Below are 9,120 nucleotides of genomic sequence, written 5' to 3'. Positions count from 1 at the left end.
CTTAGGCACTGCTTCCACTCGATGCCAAATACGGCCTAAAGACTTGCTTTCCATTGTTAGCCGCTCCTACAGCGGCCACCTTGCCTCAGCAGCAGGATGGTAGCAAAGATCTGACAGCATTTCAAAAAGGCTTGCGGGTAAAGTCAAGGGAATGGAATAAAAGAACGCTAACACCTGCAATGCATATCTATGCATACAGCCACTCCTGTTGGAGTGATGTTGCGCTAACTTAGTTAAACTGGTGCAAGTTTGTGTGCAGTCACTGGTGATTTAAAGCTTATGAGCTGAAGCGATGCAGGCCCGATTGAAATGGCTGCAGAGCATCCACGTTCAAACGTGCACCTGGTTACTAAATTAGTGAAATGTTGCACCCCCAGTCAGACGGGGCAATTCGACCTCCTCTGTAAAATGCTTTGATATCGACTGATGAAAAGTGCTATAGCAGAGCTAGATGATATCATCATGTGTGTAGACACAATAGAAGAACTGGAGCTCAGAGGCTATAAGAGGTAGTGTTCCAAAGTCACACGCTAAACTCTCTGTGAGGGTTTAGAGCAGGGGTGGGCAAACTTTTTGGCTCGAGGGCCACACTGGGGTTGCAAAACGGTATGGTGGGCTGGGTAGGGAAGGCTGTGCCTCCCCAAACAGCCTGGCCCCCTCCCACTTCCCATCCCCTGACTGTTCTCCTCAGAACCCCCGACCTATCCAACCCCCCTGCTTCTTGTCTTCTGACCACCCCCTCCTGGGACCCCACTCCTTATCCAAGCCCCCCTTCTCCCTGTCCCCGACCCCTATCCACACCCCTGCCTCCAACAGGCCCCCTAGGACTCCGCCTATTCAACCCCCCCGCTCCCTGTCCCGACTGGTCCCCCCCGAACCTCTGCTCCATCCAACCCCCCCCCGCTCCCTGTCCCCTGACTGCCCCCCGGAACCCCCTGCCCCTTATCCAACCATCCCCAGCCCCTTTACCATACCACTCAGGGCATGTTTGGCAGCCGTGCCGCTCAGCTGGAGCCAGACATGCTGCCCTGCAGGAGCGCGCTACCCCGCAGTGGCGAAAAAGGGGGGACAGCAGGAGCTGGGGGCTAGCCTCCCTGGCCAGGAGCTCAAGGGCCGGGCTGGATGTGGCCCGCAGGCCGTAGTTTGTCCACCTCTGGTTTAGAGCATGCACTAACAACAGTCTCTGAAGAGACATTATGGATGACAATTTCCTAACTCAAAAGTGTTGCAGCCAACATGGGGGAATCCTTTAACAGATCTTGTTTTAACAGATAAAGTGAAAATTATTATAGAACTAAAAATTAACGGTACTTAGGTAGAACTAACTTGATCACATTTATAATGTGCAAGCATAGTAATAAGTAATTAAGACAGTAATAGATATTTCTGGTGCTTTAACAGGGCCAATTTCACAAAGCTGAAAACAATTATAAGCCAAATCAACTGGGAGGAAGAATTTAATCAGAAAAATGAATGATAATTGGGAAGCGTTTAAAAACAACTTACCAGATGCCCCAAAAGCCATAAACCCACAGCTAAGGAAGAAGGCCATACTGGATAAAAAACTGACCTCGTTTAGAGGAGAAGTGAAGGCAGCTATACAAAAATACAGAAGTATACAAGCAAACAGAAGAAAAGGTAAGTTGATAATAATGAATATAAATAAAAAGTTAGGAATTGTAGAAAATTGATAAGGGAAGCAAAGACTAAGAAGGAGTTTTTTAAATATATTAGGAACAAAAAGAATCCTGACAATGCACCAGTATTGGTCCACTACTAGGTGGAAATGTTACAATTATCAATAATAATGCAGAAAAGGCAGAAGTGTTCAATAAATATTTCTATGCTATATTTTAGGGGGAAAAAACAAAAACACAAATGACAATCTCATTATATGACAACACCCTTTCCATTCCACTAGTATCTCAGGAGGATATTTAAAGTTAGATATTTTTAAATCAGCTGGTCCAGATAACTTGCATTGAAGAGTTTTAAAAGAGCTGGCTAAGGAGCTTGCTAGACTGTTACTGTTGATTTTCAATAAAAATTGGAGCACAGGAGAAGTTCCAGAAGACTAACAAAAGCTAATGTCATGCCAATTTTTTAAAAAAAAGAGTAAACAAGATGACCCAGATATTTATAGAGATGTCAGCCTGATATCAATCCCAGGCAAGATAATGGAGCACTGATATGGGATTTGATGAATAAAGAATTAAAGGAGCACAATGTAATTATAGACTCACAGACTTTAGGGTCAGAAGGGACCAATATGATCATCTAGTCTGACCTCCTGCACAAAGCAGGCCACAGAATCCTACCCATCCACTTCTATAACAAACCCCTAACCTATGTCCGAGTTATTGAAGTCTTCAAATTGTGGTTTGAAGATCTCAAGCTGCAGAGAATCCACCAGCAAGTGACCCATGCCCCACGCTGCAGAGGAAGGCGAAAGCCTCCAGGGCCTCTGCCAATCTGCCCCGGAGGAAAATTCCTTCCCGATCCCAAATATGGCGATCAGCTAAACCCTGAGCATGTGGGTTTACGGAAAATAGATCCTGTCAAACTAGCTCAATTTTTTTTTTTTAAATAAGATTACAAGTTTGGTGGATAACATACTTAGACTTCTGTAAGGCATTTGACTTGGCACAGCATGACATTTTGATTAAAAAACTAGAATTATATAAAGTTAATATGGCACACATTAAGTGGATTAAAAATTGGCTAACTGATAGGTCTCAAAATGTTATTGTAAACGAGGAATCGTCATCGAGAGGATGTGTTTCCCGTGGGGTCCATCAGTGATTGTTTCTTGGCCAGATGCTATTTAACATTTTTACCAATAACCTGGAAGAAAACATTAAATCACCACCAATAAAATTCGAGGATGACACGAAATTTGGGGAGTGGTAAATAATGAAAAGGACTGGACACTGATGCAGAGCCATCTGGACCACTCGATGAACTGGACACAAGCAAACAACGTAGGCCATACTTACAGGAGGGGTGACTTTATCCTGGGAAACAATGACTCTGAAAAAGATTTGGGGGCTGTGATGGATAATCAGCTGAACATGAACTCCCAGTGTGATGCTGTGGCCAAATGAGCTAATGCAATCCTGGAGTGCATAAACAGAGGAACCTCGAGTAGGAGCAGAGAGGTTATTTCACATCTATATTTGGCACTGGTGCAACTGCTACTGGAATAGTATCTCCAGTTCTGGTGCCCACAATTCAAGAAGGATGTGGATAAATTGGAGAGAGCTTCATGAAGACGATTAAAGGGTTAGAAAACCTGCCTTATAGTGATACACTCAAATTGCTCAATCTATTTAGTGTAACAAAGAGAAGGTGAAGAAGTAACAATTACAGGCTACAAGTATCGACATGGGGAGCAAATGTTTCCTAATGGGCTCTTCTATCTAGCCAGGAAAAGTCCAACAGGAGCCAATGGCTGGCAGCTGAAGCCAGACAAATTCAGACTGGCAATGAGATGTACATTTGAAATGGTGAGAGTAATTAACCAAGGCTTGGGGTGGATTCTCTATTACCCACGCTTTGTACATTAAGATGGGATGTTTTTGCTAAAAGCTCTGCACTAGGAATTATTGTGGGGATGTTCTCTGGCTGGTGCTATACAGATCAGACTAGATGATCACAATGGTCTTTCTGACTTTGGAATCTACAAATCCCTGCCCTGAGAAACTTCTCATCTACAAAGACAGAAAGTGTTCTTTTCAGATGGGGGACTAAGCCAGAGAGAGTAAGTGACTTGCCCAGGATCAAGGCCCTGAGTTCAGGGCCCCATTGTGCCAGGTGCTGTACAGAGCTAGTCCCTGCCCTACAGAGCTGGCGTAGGGGCAGAGTTAAGCTGTGGCTGGAGCCAGAGCTGGGCTGAGGGCAAAGCAGGGCTGGGTGCCACTGCCTCCCTACCCCTACCTGCTGCAGAGCCTGGTCTGGGCCCTGGCACATGTCTCCCTGAATGTTCTTCTGCACCCCCCTTGAGGGGCATGGCCCACAGTTTGGAGACAACTGATCTAGAGACACAAAAAACAACAAAAGGCAAGGGGGGAATAAGCACAGAAAATGAAGCAACATGCCCAAGGTGACACAATCCATCAGTGGTGGAGCCAGGAATAGAATTTAAGTGTCCTGAGCCCCAGTCTCCTGCCTTAGCTACGAGACCACATTACCAACCCAGCAAGATTTTTTCTTCAAAAAATCTTCTCCTCTCTCAAAGAGCTTCCCATCTGTTGAAGGTTGTTTCCCCCCCGTCCCCAAGCCCACATAAATCATAACTTTAAATAGCCCTGCCGCTGACTCAGGTCAAGTAGCTTAGACTGCAGCCCACTGGAGTTTTAGCAGAGACAGAGCTGGGACAGCTGAAGGCACAGGGCACACTGCATCCGTCCCAGAGCAGTTCAGCATCTGAGAATTTCTCAGAGGAACGGGAGGAATTGTATTCCAGAACCTCGAGCTAGCAGGCAGGGAATATATGTTAGGCAGGAAGCAGGGATTTCGGTGCATACAAGCAAGGAGGACCACAATTTAGGAGCATTCTTGTTTATTGAGAGCAACCTTATAACTCCCTAACAGGAAACAGACTAGTCACTGTGTGGGCCCATGGTAGCGAAGACGTCTACTCTACCAAGTGCCATTTAATCCTTAACAGGAGTTTTACGCCTCCAAGACAGTGTCTCTTGTTCAAAAATCCAGCTCTGCACACTAAAGCACACGGCCCCGGAGCAGGGCTGTCCAAATAAGGAAACGGTCCACCAGTGCAGCCAATCAAGCTCCCAGACTTGCCCACACTTGGCATCCTGCAGCCGCTGGAATGGAATCCAGGCAAATGACACAGAGCAGGCCTCCAGCAGGAGGATGCTACAAGGAATCCCAAATATCTCACTGCACGGGAGGCTCCCGAAGTCCATAACTCGTCATTTTCTAGCTTCTCATCTTGAATGACAGAGCAATAAAGACACCACCTAGTATCGGGCTTAGCTTCAATCAGAAGTACTGATAGTGACTGCTGTGTGTTACAGGAGAGGCAGTTGGACAGTGATCAGCTGGGAAGATGGGCAGATGAAACACGGAGAAAGGAGAATGCTTTTTGATTTCAAAAACTACTTGCCCCATGCTAGGATATGAGGCAGCACCTCAATACATGGCCAAGGCAGTAATGTACTGGGGTGGGGGGGAATGAATTTAAACTACCTGTGCATTCTGCAAAATGAAGCCAAATGAAAATTCTTGGGAAGGATGATCTTGTGATTAACAGACAGCATGAGAGAGACCTGGAAGGCAGCCAGGGTTAGTGGTTAGAGCACTGGAGTGGCACTCAAAGAGACATGGGCTTATTCTTGGCTCTGCCACAAGCTGGGTGACATTGGGCAAGTCACAGCCTCTTTCTGTGCCTCGGTTTCCCCATCTGTAAAACAGGGAGGATAATACTGACCTGCTTTGTAAAGTGCATTGCGCTCTAAAGCTAGGTGGTGTTATAATTCCCAGCTGCCCCACAGACTGAAAGATACTTGGATAAATCACTGCCTCAGAGCCTGACCTCTATCATCTGTGAGGATAATCCATAGGTATTGGCAAACGGTCACACGGTGGGAGCCAAGTACATACTTAAACAGGTTCTAATAAATATTCAAGCTGCAATCACATGTATGAACTGGTACAAAACATACAATCTTTGCCCCAAATGCTCAGGGTTAAAGCTCAGCCCAGATTGGAACATGTTATGTTTGATGATACAGACAGCAATCATGATACCTTCATTAATTGGGGTGGGGTGGGGGAGCCCTCAAGAACAAAACTAAAGTCTGCCTAAGAGAGCAAGCTGTGCACAATTCTTTTAACACGCTGTGTCAACTCTGCCTCTCAGGACGGCAGCTGCCTTGAATGGACCGCTAGATAATTACAGGTGCAGTCCCCAGAAGCCACAATCAACACCATCTCGGAGCTACACACACCAGGGAGAGGCCAGGCACAGTCCCAGAACAGAGTAGTGCGCTCAAAGCAAGTTAAGATGTGCCAAAGGCATTGTTTACCATGAAGTTGGGTGACCCTCTACCATGTAAAGAGTATTAACCCAAGACAGTTAAAAAAAAATAATCCTGTGTTAAGCCTCCCAAATCACTACAAAAAAAAAATCATAATTTTTAAGCCAATGCATTAGGGTTCTCTATTTGCCTTCTGGTTTATGAGCCTTTGCGGTGCATTTGGGTCACATTTTCAAGCTTTTCACTCAAACCTTAAAAACTTTACAATAAAAAAACTCCTTGCTTAAAAGAAAAAAGAAAGAAAGCTGACACTCATATATTACCATGAGTCGGGGCTCCAAGACACACACCACACATTGCAAGACCATTAAAAATCACAAGCACTGCGTCAATGCAGTTTGCCTTTCAGGCCAGAGAAAAGCAAAAATTCAGAGCCAAATATCAGGTGTGCACCAGCGACATGGGCACCTCCGCATTTCTGTAAGCCACAGGATAAAGAGAGCCGCTGGGAAAGGTAAGTGAGCCCAAACTGGAGGTCAGTCCAAAGCTCTTTCTTCAGGACTGGCCTTATCCTCACAAAAGGATTCCAAGCAAGAGCAAAGCAACTCAGAACATTTGGTCCCAGCCATCAAGGCTTTTCCAGCTTACAGTAAAGTGGTATGAAAGCGCAGCAAAGAGTCCTGTGGCACCTTATAGACTAACAGACGTATTGGAGCATGAGCTTTCGTGGGTGAATGCCCACTTCGTCAGATGCATGTAGTGGAAATTTCCAGGGGCAGGTATATATATACACAAGCAAGAAGCAGGCTAGAGATAACTAGGTTAGTTCAATCAGGGAGGATAAGGCCCTCTTTAGCAGTTGAGGAGTGAAAACCAAGGGAGGAGAAACTGCATTTGCTGGTCCTGTGATGGTGGCGCTTGTGTAGATATACGGGCAGAGTTGGCAGAACTCCACTGGCCATCACGTACAGTCCCCAGCTAAAACCCCTCCAATGCATCATCAGGGATCTACAACCCATCCTGGACAACAATCCCTCACTTTCACAGGCCATGGGTGGCAGGCCAGTCCTCGCCCACAGACAACCTGCCAACCTGAAGCATATTCTCACCAGTAACTGCACACTGCACCATAGTAACTCTAACTCAGGAACCAAACCATGCAACAAACCTTGATGCTAACTCTGCCCACGTATCTACACCAGCAACACCATCACAGGACCTAACCAGATCAGCCACACCATCACCAGTTCATTCACCTGCATGTCCACCAATGTAACATATGCCATCATTGCACCTCTGATATGTACATTGGCCAAACTGGACAGTCCCTCCGGAAAAGGATAAATGGACACAAATCAGATATTAGGAATGGCAATATACAAAAACCTGTAGGAGAACACTTCAATCTCCCTGGCCACACAATAGCAGATTTAAAAGGTAGCCATCTTGCAGCAAAAAAACTTCAGGACCAGACTTCAAAGAGAAACTGCTGAGCATCAGTTCATCTGCAAATTTGACACTATCAGCTCGGGTTTAAACAAAGACTGTCAATGGCTAGCCAACTACAAAAGCAGTTTCTCTTCCCTTGGTGTTCACACCAACTGCTAGAAGAGGGCCTCATCCTCCCTGATTGAACTAACCTAGTTATCTCTAGCCTGCTTCTTGCTTGCATATTTATACCTGTCCCTGGAAATTTCCACTACATGCATCCAACAAAGTGGGTATTCACCCACGAAAGCTCATGCTCCAATACGTCTGTTAGTCTACCAGGTGCCACAGACTCTTTGCTGCTTTTACAGATCCAGACTAACACGGCTACCCCTCTAATACTTGGTATGAAAGAGGACATCTCCTCTTGTGGGACTGCCCCTCCAGGTCTTTCCTCAACCTTTCTCTTTCAAGACTGAACCAGGAGCATTCCTTTATGTAGTCTCCAAGGTAGTCACAGTGTGGTCAGCTGACCACACTATCACGTGACCTGTCTGGAGACTAAACTCTCAATAACATTCTGTGCCCCTGTGAAGGTACATCTACACTGCAAAACAGCTGCATTTAACTTGGATGAGCTCTCTATGGTTACAATAGCAGCGAAGACGCAATAACTCGGCTTTTAACTCAGGTTAGCAGCCCGAGTTCAACCCCAGGTTGCCCTGTAGGCTTTAACCCAGGCTGCTAACTAGAGTGAAAAGCCAAATTGAGTCACCATGTCTTCACTGCTGTTGTACCCCGAGTTAAGAACAGACTCTTTTGCAGTGTAGACGCACCCTGACGGATGTGAGGGCAGTGCCCTGTTACAGTCCTGCCCCGCTCTAATGTAGCCGTGTAGGAGTGAAAGGAAAGCTTTAACCTAGCACTTACGGACAGGGGGAAAGGACAGGTTATAGCAGTTAAATCTCCAAAACTCAGATACTATAAAAGATCAGACCAGAGCACCATAATGGTCCCTTAGTCTACATCTCTCCACAGCCAGATTAAGTTTTTATCTCAGGCATTCAAGTCGTTTTCAGCCAGTGAGGGCAGCAGCACTGCAGACTCATCTCAGTTGTGGGTGTGTAAACCTGAAAGGAAACCCACAGGGCTCAGACAGAAGCAAAGATAGGGTCCCTCCATCCCCAGCTGATCTCCCTTCCCCTCTTTGGAGAGGTATTGAAAAGATCACCGAAATTACTTTCCCATGGCAACAGCTGCGGTAGTTGCTGTTGGGGGCAGCGAAGAGGTGGGGAGGTACCTATGAGGTAACATCACCACAGAAGCATGAGCCACACTATGAATCAGTTGGCAAATGCCTGGACTGAAGATTTTGAAGCTGAATTTCAAAGGAGTCATCGTCGTCAACAGCCACAGGCAAAGTGATGAAATCCTCTGCAACACTTCATACAAAATCCAATCCAAAAGGGAAGGATCAATTCATTTTCTAGGACCAATGGCCTCCACCTTGTAGATGATACATCTTTCATGTCATCCTAGCCAACTTCGGAATGGGGTCATCACTAGGATCGAAGGGTCAGATTCTGAACTCCTTACATCCGTTGGATAGTTCCTTACTCCACCAGCTGGTCTACTGAGGTGAGTGGGACCACTCATGGAATCTAGGGTTACTAAACAAAGTAAGAGTAAT

This window comes from Gopherus flavomarginatus, chromosome 2, assembly GCF_025201925.1.
Source record: "Gopherus flavomarginatus isolate rGopFla2 chromosome 2, rGopFla2.mat.asm, whole genome shotgun sequence".
NCBI lineage: Eukaryota > Metazoa > Chordata > Testudines > Testudinidae > Gopherus > Gopherus flavomarginatus.
The sequence above is the reverse complement of the archived record's forward strand: the minus strand, read 5'-3'. Positions refer to the sequence as shown.